Genomic DNA, 16,334 nt, shown 5'->3' on the forward strand with positions numbered 1-16,334 from the left:
CTGACACCATTACTCTTACAGGGGTCTCGAGCACAGAAAGCAGTAAGATGAACATTCCGGGTCTCATTTTGCACTCATTTGGATTCAAGAGCAACACTTTTCTTGACCTGCTTGGCTGAAGGAATGACCTCAGTATACTTAAGCTTTAGTAGGAGGATGGACAGATGGATTGAAAATGTTCTTGATATTTTGCCCAGGCTAGGAATGAAATCAACTGACAAAAATCAGTGCAAATTTGTGCAGCTTTTGATTCTTTCTATGTGGGTTACATTCACAATGAAGCAAAGCAATGAGGGATGGTGTTACAAGTTATTATGCACATCCAGGACCTCTGTGCAATCTCCCTTGCAGTTCAGTCTTTCCTAATGGTTCATTTTTGCAAAATGAAATAAAAATAATATTTCTGTGTCAGCAGAAGATGGGTAAAATTTTCAAAAGTGCCTGAATAAGTGAAGGAACCCAGGTCCCATTCACCTTTAAATGAGAGGTAGTCATCTAACTCCTTTAGGCACTTCTAAAGATTCCTTTCTAATCTTACTACTACCTCAGACTGCATGTAAAAGTTGAGGATTTCAGCTTGATTGCCCAGTTCTAAACGGTAACCTCCAACAATATAGTAGGATTGCTTTGTAGGTAGAATACATTGTTACCCTTCCAGAATATTGAACCCATCTTCCAACTTGCTTTTCTGCTGATCTTGTTCAAGTGACAGAGGTACAAGCACCTCACCACCATATACTAGTGTAGATATACTCCAGGTCAGAATATTCCCTATTTGTTCTATAAGTAATACCAGGAATAGACAGCCCAAAGAAATGGTAGGGAGAGGAGGCTTTTAGCCATGTAACTGGTTCAAAGAGCTGTCAAATCCAAGAGTTACCAAAAGTCATCGCTATCTGAGCATTGTTACATGGTCTATGTACAATAAGGTTTGTAGCCTTACTTTGTGAAGGGTGTTACGCTAAGTTGTTATTCAAAATGGAGTCCCCGTTGGGATCCACCTTTAAGATGGAGTATGGGAAAATCACTGAGTCATCATTCCCCCTCAGGAAAAGGTGCAAAAATAAAAGCGGGAAAAAAGGGTGTCCCATGGTACAAATCCGCCCGGAGACGAGAAGCTAGGAGAGGAGGCGATCCAGCCTGCTCCGGTCTGTCCCTCTCTCTCCCGCTGTTCCCTCCCAGCTCTGAGTTGAAGGACCAGAAGAGAAGGAGACCCCCGGGGGCTAGGGAGCAGCACTCTCACTGACAAGTGGGAAGTGTGGAGACCTCGTAGGCTGGGAGCCTTGTTAATTTTGTTGGATCTAAACAAGGAAGTGTAGTGACCCACCCCCACGCACGCCATCATTTTCCCTCGGCGTTGCTATGCACGGGGCTGCAGGTCAAGAATGGACGAAAGAAGAGAGAGGAGAAGAATTCCAGCTGTCCGTGTGCCTGGAGCAGAGCGTTCGGGAAGGACATCCACCAGCCTCCCTTCCTTCTCAGTGGGACAGCTCAACCTGCCTGGCATCCAGAGATCGCTCTGGGCTGCGGTAGGAGTGACTTTGGGAAGGGGGAGGCTCCGTTTGCTTGTAAATAGTTCTGACAACCAGAAGGTTTATTTGGTTAATGGTTGTTTGATAAATAAATCATTACCGCTTGTCTCCATTTGTGAAGTGTTCAATACGCACGGTGACAGAGCTGTTAGGGGGTCCAGGCCCGTAAAAGCACGGAAGTTCTCTGCATACTGTTCTCTGGGTAACAACCTCCTTACCTGGCAGACATATTTGCACTTCCCAGAGTTCATTGACTAACTGGAACAGCTGTTGATAACCTCAGCGAACAGCCCTAGGAATGAAGAAGCCTGGAACTGAACAACTCTTCCATCCTTCAAGGACTTAAGCTGATCCCCTGAAAACAGGACTGAGGGACTTGGGTGAGGTTGGAATCCTGTTTTGTATTCACCATGCTAAACACACGTGTGGATGTACAGAAGACTTAAACACCCACGTTTATCACCTTTCATAAGTGCTGAAAATGCACTAAAAAAAAGAACAGTGAAGAGCTGAGGTGTAATAACTTACGACTGAGGAAATGCACAAATGGTTTTGTGAACCTCACTATCTGTTCAAGTTCAGGCTTATGAATAGTGCCCAGCTGGGCCAACAGATACCCCACAGGATCTTCAGCAAAGCCCTTCCAGTTTTTCGCTGTTGGTCAGTTAAGGAGAACTGACAAGTTTCAGTACCCTGACAGTGCCCTTCCTGGAAGTCTTCCTGCTGCAGCTTCCAGGGGGCAGGTGTATTAAATAGGCTGAGGCACAGGAACAGCTGTCAGTGTGGCACCTCTAGGACATGGCTTCCCAAACTGGGGGAAAATTCCAGCTGGGAAGTGAGGTGACCCAGTCCCCCCCTCCTTCATTCCCCCTACTCCAAGAAAGAGCTGGTCTTTGTTCCCAGCTCTCAGCCCCTGCTATTTTACGTGGGCGACCTGGCACAGCTGCTGTAAAAAGCAGGCTGCAGGCAAAAACCTACATGGAACTAGCTGCCTCCTGCAAAGAAGTGTGGGTTGAGGGGGGAGGGAGGAGGAGGATGGAGTTAGATGCGGGGGCTGGGGGAGCCTGGCTCGGGAGAGGGGAAGGAGATGGGGTAAGAGTTGGGGGGGGGGCGCTGGTGGTGCCTGGCTTTGAGGGAGGGGAGGGGCTCAAGTGGGCGGCTTGTGGGGCTCGGGCGGCTGGCCCTGGCTTGGGCTGGTGGGCGGGTGGTTGGCCCCAGCAGTGCTGGGCTCAGGCAGCTGACCTGCTGTTTGAGTAAGCAGCTGGCAGGCTGGTGGCTGGCCCCAGCACCTGGCGAGTGAGTAGGCAACTGGCCCCAGCAGCTGGTGGGTGGGCGGGCAGCTCTGGCAGCACAGGGATCAGGTGGGTAGGCAGCTGGTGTGGGCACCTCTAGCAGCTGGTACAGGACTCAGGCAGCTGGCCAGCTGGGGCTGCACCAGGCATCCGCAAGGTGGGGGGGCTGTGTCCTTAGCCTGGCCAGTCCATAGGCAGCCTCCGGGCTGCGATGGAGCTGGCACAGTGTCCAGTACCCGGGCCAGCGCTGCAGCTGGTCTCTGCAGGGCCTGGGCTGCGCCTGCAGCTCTGGGACCATGCCAGCAGCCCATTCGGGGCTGAGCTGGGGCCCATGGGGTCCAGACCATGTCCAGCATGGGGCTGCACCCAGCCGTCACAACCTGTGGCTCAGCTGGTATCAGCCCAGCAGGGGTAAAGGTCCAGCAGAAGGTAAAGGGGGCCCAGGGCTTGGGAAGGGGGGACACTAAGGCTTCGGTGTTCGGCGCACGGCTCAGGGTAGGGCAGCACAGCTCCACTGAGTCTGATATCTGCTATTTTCCAGATAACTTTTCTTGCAACCCCATTCATAAATCAGTACACAATCCGTTCAGTGTTGCTGTTGATATATTGCCAGGAGTACTGCAAGAACAAGCGCTCAAAATAAAATATGATTAAAGTGCAAAAGAATTTCGAAAACTCAAGTGTGGAGGAATTTTGGATAAAATATTTCCCAATGTACTTAAAAGCTGAGGAAGAAGTGCTACGGACTGTTCTTCCACTGTGGTGAATTCTACCCGTGAACAAAGCTTTTCAAGCTTATTCACGTTAAAAACGAAACAAAGAAATCAACTGGATGTCAAGACCGACACTTTCATCTTCAAACCTACGATTTCCCGCCTTGTGGAGAGAATGCCGCGTCATCCTGCGCATTGAATTCACTTTGTTTCTGCTGTTTCTGATGTTAAGTTACATTTTTATTAGATTTTGGGGCCAAGAAAAAATTATTCATGGTTATTTTTAATTTTACATAACATTTTATAAGTTTTTATGTTTCTTATAAATTATGAATTGAATTTTTTGGTTAAAAGGGGGGTTGGATGATGGTAAAGAAGAGATGGGGCAGCGTGAAGGTCTCTCAAAAGTTAAAAGAGGGGCGTGATGTTGAAAAGTTTGGGAACCACTGCTTTAGGAAGATAGCAGTGCTGCTCTGTTACACCCTCGTTAGGAACAAATTAAAACCTACGTCTTATTTTCCAAATTGATAATGACTGACTCAGCTTCTCAAGAGGCAATCTAGGCAAGGATCCCTGACAAAGGGGAACATAAAAGGTATTTTAAGCTTTTCAGCGTATTTCTTCATAATTAAAATTTGGCAACACACATAATGGAGAGGAGAGGCTGCCTGTAAATCATAACAAAGTGCTGTATTCCTTGTAAAACATTTAAGAAGAGAACAGAGACCACAGCAGCCTTCCCAGCAATATACATTCCAAGAAAGCCTTCAATGCCCTATCTGATTTCATCAATGAGTAAGGCAAAGTTTTAATCACCAGTGTTTATAGTAAAAGTCATGGACAGGTCATGGGAAGTAAACAAAAAAGTCACAGCCCTTTGACCTGTCCAGGATTTTTACCCCATACTCCTGCCTAAATCTTGTGAGCACCAAGTGTGCTTGGAGGGGGCGGGGTGGGGAGAGAGCATGTGTTGGTGGGAAAGTTCTGAGTGCTCGGTTTGCAGCGGGCTGAGGCCCTCCCATATATCCCTGTTCTGGGGGAAGTGGGTTTGTGGGGCTGACAGGCTCCCTACCTGGCCTCTTGGAAGCAGCAATGTGGCCCTCCCTAACCTTTTAGCTCTTTCAAAGCTGTGGCCGAGAACTGTGGTCAATGGGAGCGGCAGGGCCAGAGCCTGCAAGTGGACGCAGCATGAAGCTGAGGGGCTCAGAGCGGGTTATATGTTGCTGCTTCCAGGGAGTCCCCTCCCAAAGGCAAATGCTGCCCAGAGCACTCCCCTCCCGACATGTCCCTACTCCTCCTGCCTCTGAGTCGGGGAGAGGGGCCTGAGGCTGTCCCAGGAGAAGCTGGTGAGACTGGCAACCCCAATGCTAAAGGCACAGAGGTCGCAGCAATTCACAGGCTCTGTGACCTCCATGAGAAACTCACAGCCTTACCAATGACTTGTGTTCTTTGCCAGGCACCACCAGACAATGTTTCTCCTCTAACTGCTTCTCAACATTATTTTAAACAGATTGAATGTGTCTACACTGAGCCCTAGTGACGAAAGTTTGATGCAAATAAGCAGTCTCGAAAATACAAAATGCTGGCTCGTTTACATATTTGTGTGGCTAATGTGCATATTCATGAGCCTACTTTGCATAGTCAGCAGAAATCAAGCAGTGTAGACATGGTTTTACCAGCAAAAAAACCCCTTTGTTGGCAGCTCCTTACCCCTGATGTTTTCGAGGCATAAGGGGCTGCCAACAAAGGGGATTTTCGCTGGCAGAACCATGTCTACACCACTTAATTTCTGCTGCAAATATGCAAACTAGATCTATGAATATGCACATTAGTCATACAAATGAACAGTTGTTTTGTATTTTAGAGATTGCTGATTTGGATCAAACTGTCAGCACTAGGGCTCAGTGTGGACACAGCCATTGTGACCAACAAAGCATAACAAATAGTACAGGGCTGAATGTTTAAAAAGTATGATTCATTACTTGAAACAATCCATAATCATCAATCTAAAAAGAAAAAATCGCTTTAGTGGGACAAATGGTGAGTTTTGCTTTGAAAGTTTTTTGTTTTGTATTTAGTTAAAAAATCTATATAAAACTGCACTGTTGAGAGAAACTTACTGACGAAAATCAGAGGTTCTAGTCATGGAAGAATATACCATGTGTAGCCAATCTTTGAATCTGGTGTGTGATTTGAAAACACCCAAGTCGTGGGCTTCAAACATTTATACCCAACCATTTCCCGATACTATGTGAAATCGTGCTTCAGTCATTCAGTAAGACACACGTTAACTCCTATGACAAAAAGGCTAAAAGTTCAGCCTCAACCTGCACTTAAAGTAGAGCTGGATGTAGTTCAAGAGATTCTGACTTTCACTAATCAAAGTTGGTCCAATAAAAGAAAAAAAGTTAAAATATGAGCCATATGTAGCCAGTGACTTAATTTTATATGGCTTCCACCCTGACAAATCTTGGTATCTTGCAATCCCCCTCTTTTGACTGCAACCCTCTCTCTGGAGTTACTACTCTCCTTCACCTCATACGTTAAACTTGAGGCCCCTCTTTGTCTATGCCAGGCTCTGACTTAGCTCATCCGCACTGAAATTTGCCATTCTCTAGAGATAGGTAGATGGAGTTATCTTTAGATGTGTCTCCACCTTAAGTAGGTATTTTGTGGCCACCCTTTGTTCTATGGAAAATCTGGAAGGAAATAGCTTCTATTGGTTGCATTATTGTGGATCTCAGACACTTCCTGTGCAACAGTTAGCTGGTTATGTGGAAGTACACAACCTCTAAGTTGAGAGATACTGACCGGTTTTGACCTTGAAGAAATGGAATGACAGAGTAAGTGTTACCCCGCTATTCTAAGGCAGCCTATGTAGTTCACTTTTCTCAGATCTTGGATAGAGCAGAGACCCCCTTTTTAGTTCGGAAATATCAGAAATGGAAACCTTGTTCCCTGGTGCCCCATATTTAGGGGTGGCAGCTCCCACTGCCAGGGATCCCCTCTTCAGGGCGGCTGCTGCATTCCCTGCCCCACTGCAGGGAGGCTGGAAAGCCTGTATTCTCAGCACCCTGCTCCAGGAGGTTGCATCCTCTGCTCCTGCTCATTGGGAGGCTGTGGAGCCCCCATTTCAGGCCCCCATCTCTGGTGCCTCACCATGAGGCAGCAGCCCCCACAGCAGAGGAGCCTGACATGGGACAACCATCCTCCATCCCTGGAGGCTAGTGCCCCATATTTACCATAGGTCAGTTTGATCACCCTACTAATGACTAATGAGGAGCAGATTGAAGACCCTGAAGCTAAAACTAGCAACTGAAGAAAAAGATAACAAGATCCAAACGAAACCAGAGTGTGACAACACCCAGGAACAGCTGGCAAGATTCTGATGCAGAATGACAATTATATATATATACATATGGAGATATACCTATCTCATAGAACTGGACGGGACCTTCAGAGGTCATTGACTTCAGTGCCCTGCCCTCACAGCAGGACTTGTCCCCATTCCTGACAGATTTTTTTTAATGTATTTGGCCCATATTCCAAAATGGCCCCCTCCAAGACTGAATTCACAACCCGAGGCTTAGTAGGCTAAAGCGTAAACCACTGAGCTGTCCTACCTGCTACCTTGAAACAGCCATTTTTTGTAAAGTAACTGATTACAGCATCATGCAGCCATACTCAGACATGTATGAAAAAGAACTACAATAAAAGATGGGTGCCCTGCCATGGGACTTTAGAATCCATCCTGCAAAACTTAGAGCATCATATCACAGTCAACAGAACCCAGCTCCTCCACCCAGGTCCTCTAACTGTCTCTGAGATTGGTCCAAGCTATAGAATGATAACTGTAACAACTGTGTTCCCATGTGTTTCTTATCAGCATAACAACAGAAAAAAATATATACTGGGCCAAGTTCATCCTGGCATACATCTAGGTACTTCAGTTCCGATCTGGATAAATATGGCCCATCGCATTTAGAGATGATATTTTTACCCTGAAATCCTTTCCAACTGTTGACAACATAAAATAGTTTATGTTTGCAGAAATAGTGCAAAGGGAGAACAAAGACATGTTATGGACACATGAGTATAAGCAAAATTGATTTGAATTCTTTCCATGAATGTCACCAGAGTCAGTAACAATTTGAAAGGATAATTAGGACTGGACGAGGAGCAGTCTGGTGCTGAGAGAATGGTGTTGCACTGTGGGAGTGGACAAGGTATCACTGCCCAAACAATCTGAAGACATTCCTTCTAAAAATTCAGAATAACAAAAATTAAGCTTTCAATTGTAATGGGATGGAAAGGGAGAAATGGATCATACTTTAGAACTTCAAAAACATTTCCTTAAGTGCTACATAAAAGCTTGGTGGTAATACAGTATTATTATTCCTTCAGTCTATATTCATTTGCAGCCAACACTGACAAAGAAGAAACCTGGATTTGGATATATTTACTTAGAATTCTTCCCAATATCACTCAACTGCCCGCCTTCTCTTTTATTCTAAGCAAGAAATTATTGCTTTTTTTTTTTTCATTGTGTGCCTTTGCTGAAAGTTTCTTCCTATTTTTCTGGGTAGTTGGACTCCAGCCCTTGTCCTCACAAGTTTACATAACTTCCTAAGAAATTCATAAGTGAATACAGAAGTCATATTGTTGTTGGTATTTTTCTACAGAAGTATGAAAGTATGGTAAAGCTTTAAAATCCCCACTGGCATTTTCCCTTTACAGGAAACAATACCCAAGACTATTTCTCCAGAAACTGAACTATTGAATAACTGAAAGTTCATTTTAAAAACACGAGGTAGTATGAATTATATAACTGTTTACTTACCTCAGACAAATACCCTTATCACCAAGGCAGATATGACTCGCTCCCAGCAACTGATGGGGTGGTGTGAATACTATGAGAGGGGAAATTGCCTTTGTAGTGAGATAACCATTCTAAAACTCTGATCCAGTCTTAATTTAATTGTGTTAACTTTGCAACTGCTGTCCCCTTTGTGGTCTGGTCTTGAAGGGTTTTTTTGTTTGTTTTTCTTTTCCCCCCCTCTTTTTTAAAAGAAAAATGTCTACTTTTAAATCCATTACTGAGTGTCCAGGAAGGTTAAAGAGTTCTCCTATTGGCTTTTGTAGGTTACCTTTTTTGATGTCTGATTTATGACCATTTATTCTTTAGTGCAGAAACCGTCTGGTTTGGCCAATGTAGATGGCAGAGTGGCATTGCTGGCACATGATGGCATATACCACAGTAGTCGACGTGCCTGTGGCTGACTCCCTGATGGTGCAGCTTATGTTGTTAGGTCCTGAGATGATATCAGTTGTATACGTGGACAGAGGTGGCAATAGGATTTGTTGCAGGAATTGGTTCCTGGGTTGACCTTTCTGTGGTGTGGTGTGTGGCTGCTTGTGGAGAAGGAGGGCTGCCTATAGGAGAGGCCTGGCCTCTCTCCCAGATTAGTGAGAGCCAGGGGTCATTCTCCAGCATAGGCTGTAGATTGCCAATGATTCACTGGAGGGGTATCAGCTGGGGGCTGTAGCACTATGTCTGCACGACAGCCTAATCTCGAAATGAGCAATGCAATTTCTGCTATGCAAATTGCACGGCTTATTTTGAGTCAACTTCAAAACAGGATATTTCAGCACGTGGCACTGTCTAAACAGTGCCAGAATAGCACACCTATTATCTCAAAAACTGTTTCAAGACAACAAGTGTGTTTCTTAGATGTGGGCAGCTATTTCAAGATACTGCCATATCCCAAAATAGTGCCCGCCATATACACATAGCATAAGTGATAACCAGTTGCATTTTATTATTTTCCTTGTTGGTCTGTTCTGTAGTAGGTGACCTCTAGGTGACTACGTACCTGGCTCTGCCAATCTGCTTCTTCACTTCCCCAGGTCAGAGGCCTTGTTCAGTTGGTTGCTTTGCCTGGATTGAAACACCCTGACCAAGCTGTCTGCAAGCCAGTGAACAATAGATGCATGCCACTGCAAGCAAATAACCAGAACTTTGGTAATTAAAGAGTGTACAGTCTCGGGTGGGAGAACTGAGGGCAGCGTACATGCCAGTTATGTTTCATTTATTTCTGTGTATATTCTTAATTGAGTTAATTCATGTTAATCTGTAACCCAGTCTCCTTAAATTGTTAAGTAAAGATGTGTGTTGATTCTTATGTGGTCTGCTCCCAAGTAACCCAAGTATGAGAGAAAAGGGGTTACAGTTCAGAAAGATTTAAGTTTTTTAATGTAACAGAATTTCCCATATACAAATTTTGACCAATTCTGCTTATTCTGTACTCCACCTCAAAAAGTGATTTTGCAAAAAAATAATATGGGGTCACATACTCAGAGTGCCTGATTGAGCTCCATACAAGATTCTTTGCAGTTTTCAAATATTGTAACTATTTGCTCTGCAAATTCACCTTTAGCTTGAATGGTCAACTTAGGTCCTTTTAGCTTCACACCCCAGCAACAAGAGAGAGCAAACCAATGAGCAGTGGCATCATATACATTGTGCAATCCCGCTGTCTTCGGATTACGTTGCCACAAATTTGGCAACATAATTATCATGCTATATTTGTCCATAAGGTACAATCCCCTAATGTTCTGTAATTCAGCATTGCAAATGTTGTCTTTTTCCAGATACAAACATTGATCATAGAAACCATACTCTCCTGTTCTGCATGACAGCATCTATTATGCTGATATGTATGAGTAATTCCCTTCCTGCCTTCACTTTGACAGCTGTTCAGTGCTATGACACAGTGCCTGCTGGTCTTGCCCCCTCCTGCCACCAGCAATTCAGTAAGAGCTCACTCCGCTGCTGTCCATTTCTTTGCCAGCTTCTCGGGTCATAGCAAACAACTTTTACTCTCTCCCTGGCCCCATGTCCCCCACACTGCCAGACTAGGTACAGAGCACTGTAAACTGCCCAGATCTGTCCCGGCAGCACTACCCTGCTGGACTCTGCTCATCTCTGGCATGGCAGAGCTGTACTGCCACAGTGAGCTAAATCAAAATGATATCCCAAATATGAGGCAGCATTCAGAGTTAAAATTAAGCCACACACATTCACAGCCTGCCATATCTGACATTGCTAGAGCCCGGGACTTATATAGGCATGTCAGGTCCCTCCAGCCTCGTGGGCCTCATATTAGCCTGCAAGGTTGGTGAGGTCCTGAGTGAGGAGTATAATAATGCGCATGCCTTCTGGAAGCTCTAGAGGGAATTTTGTTTCCTAAGACACACTTGTTTCCTGATGCTCTTGCTGTGGTAATGCAGTGCATAGGTGCGTTTCATCAGCACAGTTAAGTGTGATGTTTATGCGTAGAAGGCTTTGTACTTAGAAGCACCATTAAATATTGGAAATGCATATGGTATGTGCACAGTAACTTCAATATCAATCTGTCACCACTAGGTTTTGTACTGAGCTGCAACCGCAGTTGGGGCCTGTGCTCATCCAATTAGCACCCCGGCCTACTAAAATCTGCATGAAACCCCATACATCCCCTGTAACAGGAGTGTTAGTCCTATTTCCCCCGGAGCTGGGCAAAGAGATAGAGAGATTCTGCTCCTGGGGCGTAGCCAAGGCTCTGCACAGCTCTGCTGTATCATGGGTAATTGCCCCACCCCAGGAAGGGAACGGGCACACTACTAAAAGAACACAGCTCCCCTGAAGGGACTTGTACAGGCTCCTCACCGCTTCAGCAGACAAGGAAGGGCAGCGCACCCAAGGGTGGCAGGTGACTACAGCTATAGGACAGAACAGATCAAGGGTTGCTGCTTCTGCCACGTAGGGCATAGTGCACTACATGAAAGGAGACAGGCATTGGGTAGCCAGGATAGAAAATGGGACCCATGGTTCTGAAATAAAAAGGGACCCAACCAAGCTGTCTGCTTGTTGTCTATCCTCCATAAGTTGCGGTAACCCATATTTCCATGTGTGGCTATGCCACTGTTTGGTATTGCAATATTTTAGAACCATGGGTAAAATCATTGATCAGACAATGTGAATTTTGTCACTGACCAGTGAGGACAGAGCAGAGAAATCCTCTCGGTAATCTAGAGTGGCTGCAGGGGACACAGCCAAACAGAAGGGTTTCTAGAAACCCAGTCAGGAGCCAGGTGGGCCATATGAAAAGCAGCAGCAGAGACAGACCAGCTCTGTTGCTGGTGGGATCTGGGAGAGGGAGGACTGGCTTCTTGGTTGGTTGGAAGAGCAGCAGCAGGACCAGGGACAGCTCGGTGTGGGGCAGACTGGTGAAGGGCAAGGGTGTGAAGAAGGAGCTTCTGGTTCGTAAGTAGAATAAGGAAGGACTTCAACCAGGATTTAGTCCAGGAGTGGGGGGGAGCAGCTCAAGAGGGACAGGCCCTGGAGCCTGACCCCTTTCCAGACACCCTGCAGGCCACAGAGAGGCTGTTGGAGGGTGGAGCTGCCCCCAGAGCCTGGCTACCCAATGAGACAGCTTACAGTGCACAGGAGGGCAGTTGGAGGGAGGGAAGACCCCCAGAGCCTGCCTCCCCACCCCACCCTGCAGACAGCCTGCAGGGGTCAGGAACGCTGCTGGAGACTGGGAGCAGCTCCAAGAACCCCCCGCCCCCATGTCTGCAGCCCATATAGGGGCCACGGGAGTCAGGGGAAGCCCCCAGAGCCTCCTCTCCACTTCAAAAGCTTACAAGACGTGGAGGGAGTGGCAGTCCCCAGACCCTGCCCCCCCAACAGCTTTAGGTCCCGGGGGCCACTGGAGGTGGGGCCCCAGCCTCTGGAGCACCCTACTAAAGAGGCTGTAGGGTGGAGGGAGCTGCTGGAGGCTGGGAGGAGCCCCCAAAACGCCACCCCCTCAGAACAGTGCAGGGGCAACAGCTGGAGACTAGGGTCAGCCCACAGAGCACTTCCCCTTCTTCAAAAGGCTGCAGGATTGAGTGGCCATTACCCCAAGCAAAGACCCCCTGGAGAGTGCTGCCCACCACAGGCTGCAGGCCAGAGGGGGCAGCTGGAGGCTGGGGCCAGCCTGAGAAGCACGCAGCCCTGGTTCCCTTCTGCCCAGGAGGAGCCGCTGGCTGGGTAGCACAGCCCTACCCCCTCAGGAGGAGCTGCCCCTGTAGCAGCATCACCCTCACCACCATAGGTGGCCCTTGTAAGCCTTCAAGTCCCCTCTGCTGAGACCCCCACCCTAACTTCTGCATCCCCACCCCAGCCTTGAGCCTCCACCAACCCTCTTCCCTAAGCCACCCACCTTCTGCCCCTGCGTCATGTGCCAGGCCTGCAGGCCTGAGAGCAAGAATGGAAATTTCCGTGCTTGCCATATGCAGCCTCACACAGCCTTTAAATCTTCAGGCACAAACAGCAGGTGGGCTTTATCACCCCTTACTGCCCTTGTCGGCCACAGCCCCTACACCTTTAATTGAAAGCCAAGTACTGAAGCAAACAGCCCCAACCCCTGCTTCAACTCTGCTTTAACTTTGTGGGAGTATAGAAGTGGTGTTGAGCCAGTGCATGCACACATCATGGTCAACAACTCAAGGATAAAGATTTGGAGAGCCCTGCCCCTAGCTGTGTCTCACCAGGGACTTCCAGCCTCAGAGGATTCCCCCAGCTGGAGCCAGGTCCACCACAGCCCTAGTGTGAGGCCTTCTGGGATCAGGACTCTCCATGGCAGAAGGAGAGTAATTATTCCAAAGAGCCTCTTACTCGTCTAAGCGTTGCCCTGTAATGTTTTTGCTTGCTAAAGTGCACCCTGTGAATTGTAGTAGCAGTGGAGTAATGAGCTTCATAAAGTACATTAGCTCTCATCATCTCTGTGCGAAAGTGAATGCCATACTCCTGTTCGTCTGGTGGCCTGTGAGCTGATACCCTGAACCCTCATGCTAAATGTCCTTTTTGAAAAATCCCATCATTGGGAAAAAGCAAGAACATGTTTCCTTTATTTTGTAAAATTGCATCAGTTGAAGAGTTGAGCAACACCAGGTACACCTGCTAGTATACTATAATTATGTCCTCATGCTCGTTACCCTGGGAATTAGCTCAGTCTTCAGCAGGGCGCCCTCCCCTGGCTGGTGTGTCACCCATTGTCACTCCCCTCTCTAGTTTATGCTCTGGTCTGGACCCACATCGCTCCCTGGTTTACGGCATCCTCTTGAGGACATGGCCCTTCAGCTCTGCCAACTACAGGGTCTCACCCATTTTCTGGGATACAGCAGGCCTGCCTCCATACACCCAACACTGGCCAGCTGCAGCCTCCCTGTCGCCCTCACCTCAGGGACAAGCTGCAGTCAATAAGGGCCACTCTCAGGTGCACCTCGGACTGGTACAAGGGGAGGGACTCAGGCCAGCCCACTACTGAGTCCCTGCCCACAGACCCTCTGACAGAAGCCTTTTCCTGCCCTCCTTGCTCTGCTTTAACGGTTTCTCGTTCCCTTGGTCATTTCCCCATGATCCCTTGCACCTTTCAGGCCCTTACATCAGGACTAGCAGTCTGACAGGTGTCAGTCTGAAGCCTCTTTCCTGTTCCCCTGAGGCTGCCCAGCACTGCTGTCCAAGGTGCCACCTCTTACCAGGCACACTAGTCTTGCACGTCCCTAGTCAGGCCCCAACAGACTATGCTCTGCAGAGCAGCTCTTTATATACAGGACTGCTCCTGCAAGCTGCTCTCTGATTGGCTCCAGAAAGAGTCTGTCCTAGTTGGCTGGGGTGCTGTGGAGGCTCCCCACAGCCTGCATTAACCCCTTCCTGGAAGGAGTGGGGCCTCACCCCTCTACCAGAACCAAGTTTATCTTTTCCATCTTGGGCTGACTTTACAGGACTGGCAGGGGTGGATGGGGGAGAAGGGGGAGGAAGCATTTTTATCTCTAAACTGAACCCATTTCAAAGGAATGCTGAGACAACAACAAACTTGCTCTGCAGCATTTCTGCAGAGTTAATTTTCAGATTAAAATCTCACTGTGGAGAGCTAGGCCGTCCAGCTTGGAAGCCGCGGACAGGAAGTGGGAGCGCTCGGTATATTTGAAAATCAGGCACTAAGTCTTTGTGTGACTCTCCTTGGGGGGAAAAAATCAATGATGATGACATACAGATATCGAGTTTAAATGGAGTCCATATTTAACCCCTAGGATGGATAAAATCTCAGCTCAGATTTCCTCTGATTTTTCAGTTCATGCCTTAGATTACATCAGGTGTTTTAAATAGCCACAAGCCACAATAGGAATCGGAGACATGGGCAGACAATTATGTCCAAAGTAAATATTTATTCCTGAAAGGAAACTGCATGACAGGACAGGAAATGGCATATTGGCAGCATTTTCTTTGCATCTCATTTTTCAAAAGGAAAGGCCAGAGTGCCAAATGTGCTCCTATGTTTGCATCTTTAATTAGGAATTTAAACGGATATCTAAATGTGCATATACAACCTAGACTTAGAGGCATATTAACCTTCTGCACGTGGAAATTCCTAATTTGTGCTAAAAATACTGTACAAGTGTGGGAACACTGTTACATGTGTTATCACTTTATCTAAAATCTAACCTTTAGAACTGTAGTTCCAAGAACTGTAAAAGTCACATGTAGAAAATGTCCCCTCAATAGTACACAGAATCAATATTTTCAAATTGATGTGATCAAGCAATTTATAATACACCTGCACTCACCCTATATCAGTTTACTAATGATTAGGACTTTGCACATTCTCTAACCTGGAATATCCAAAAAGAAGAAAATATTCTGTAACTGATAGTGACTAACCCTACATCCAAAGCTCCAGTGGTATTCTAGGCAGATTCCCCCTGGCAAACTCATGTCCCACTTCGCTTCCCTCCCACAGGAAGGGAGGGAAGGAAGGCCAGCTCTCTTTAGAACAACAGGCAAACAAGTGCTTGAGGCTTAAAAGCTTCCCCTTTTGCTCTGCTACCATGAGCAAAGGTGATTCCTATTTTTACAATATCTCTTTGTAGTCTTCTTGTACAATATCAGAGAGGTGTTTGTAGCCCAAAATTTGCCCATAAGGCGTTTCATCTTTAAAGAGCTATTAAACCAGATTTACACCAGGGTCAAGCTAGTATAATTTTGTTAATTGTGACGTAGTAGAGTTACATGAAATTATAACAAAGCGTGAGACTCAAGCCCGTTCATTTGGAAGTTACAACACTGCTGTGAAGTCAGAGACCTGTGGGCCATCATCTCCCTGATATCCTTCTTGTCTTTGTAATTTACAGATTGGACATAATTGCATTCACAAATGTACTTCTGGTGTTTCTCTTCATGTTACTGACCCTATTTATGTTTGCTTTTTTAGGGATCACAGAAGAACCCAATAAAAACAGTGTGACTGCCAGTGTGCTGGGGAGAGGGGGATTGAGATTACGTGCTGAATAAGTATAGCTATTCTGTCAGATTTAATCAAGTGGAAAAGAAATTTCCCTTTTTGCAGATGTGCATTTGTAAACACTGATGGGCAGTCAGGCATAGCAGGCCTGTTTTTACTTAACATCGAAGTGTTATAAATATGGTTGCATAATTTCCTCCACCATTCACATGTAGCTTGGCTTCTTAGACGAGATGCCTTTGGGGACAGGGATGGCCCATTGAGAAGCGTGTTCACAGTGCCTAGTACGTTGTGGGTGTCAGTGAAATAAATACAATGCTTACCAATGGCTTACATTTTAGTCTCAGCAGAAGAATTTGTAGTTATATGGAGCCCGATGTATACCTACCACGTCACGAACAAGTAAAGTGACAGGTCTCAACCCCAATGTCTAACGCCCTGGTCCTACAGTGAGAACTACATGGACAGACC

The sequence above is a fragment of the Carettochelys insculpta genome, chromosome 2 (assembly GCF_033958435.1).
Source record: "Carettochelys insculpta isolate YL-2023 chromosome 2, ASM3395843v1, whole genome shotgun sequence".
NCBI lineage: Eukaryota > Metazoa > Chordata > Testudines > Carettochelyidae > Carettochelys > Carettochelys insculpta.